The following is a 1051-nucleotide window of genomic DNA, read 5'->3' as shown; positions in this document are numbered from 1 at the left end:
GTTCCTTGGTTTTGCTTGATATTAAGTCATCCCTCTGACTCTGGCTGATCTTGAATGGGTTACCCCTTCAATTTGAAGGGCTCTGTAGGGTGACTGGTCTGAAGCACCCATAACATCTCATCCTGATTCCTTGGCCCTTAGGCGTGCTGGTGGATGTCTCCGCTCTTCCCACTTGTTCTTTCAGTCATCCCAGGCCGAGGACTTTCGGTCAAGCAGAGCTGTTCTGTGTTTCTTGGTCGTTCCATTCTTGGATCCATCATCTTCTTCGTTTTTCTTAAGGTTACATACGAGGCCATTGTTGAAGATTCGGCTGTTGGTGATTTCGTACTTGGAGAGATCACTCCAACAGTGAAGTGGGAAGCTTTTAACAACTGAAGAGTTCATTTCTGAAACAGGTTCTGGTTTCTCCTCTCCCTTAGATTCATCACCGTCTACCACTGCGGTTAAGTCTGGTTCACTCTTGTAGAGTCTAAAATCTGGACCCTCATTTTTGTAGTTCTTTGTTGAAAAAGGCTTTGATCCCATGAAACCTGTTTCTGTGGTCCCTCTTTGCTGTTTGTGTTTACTTAGTCCTTCCATGGATGACCTCTGCTTATGCCCTGCTAACCAGAAGCTGGTGGTTCAAACCCACCAGCCACTCCATGGAAAGAAGACTGGGCAATCTTCTTCCCTTAAAGATTTACCATCTCTTACTATCGGGAGGAAGTGGGAGGGGAGCTGTTGCATTGTGGTAAATTGTGGTCAGTGTCATGCGACAAAGTGTACGTGAACTGCTATATGGAAAGTGAATTTGCTCTGTAAATTTTCACCCAAATCACAATACAAAAATAAAAAAAAAAAGGTTTACCATCTCAGAAGCCTTTCCCTGACACCTTGAATTCTCCAAAGTTCTTTCTGAATCTGTGCACCCTGAATTCCTGCTGACTCAGTCTGAACTTCACCAGGCTGATCTAGCTGTTCTAAGATTCACCCGAATCTTCACATTCACGGTCCATCACATTCTGCCTTATCACACTCTCTCCATGCTCGCCCACTTCAGAAGCAGCTCGAG

General features: G+C 45.0%; 1 pseudogene; it reads right to left on the bottom strand.

The window, feature by feature from the left end:
- LOC103200496 overlaps window positions 1–1051 on the bottom strand; it is a 9642-nt pseudogene that overhangs the window by 3773 nt on the left and 4818 nt on the right.

This window comes from Orycteropus afer, unplaced genomic scaffold, assembly GCF_000298275.1.
Source record: "Orycteropus afer afer isolate SDZICR_OR568_19922 unplaced genomic scaffold, OryAfe1.0 scaffold00130, whole genome shotgun sequence".
In the NCBI taxonomy this organism is placed as follows: Eukaryota; Metazoa; Chordata; class Mammalia; order Tubulidentata; family Orycteropodidae; genus Orycteropus; species Orycteropus afer.
The sequence above is the reverse complement of the archived record's forward strand: the minus strand, read 5'-3'. Positions and strand labels throughout refer to the sequence as shown.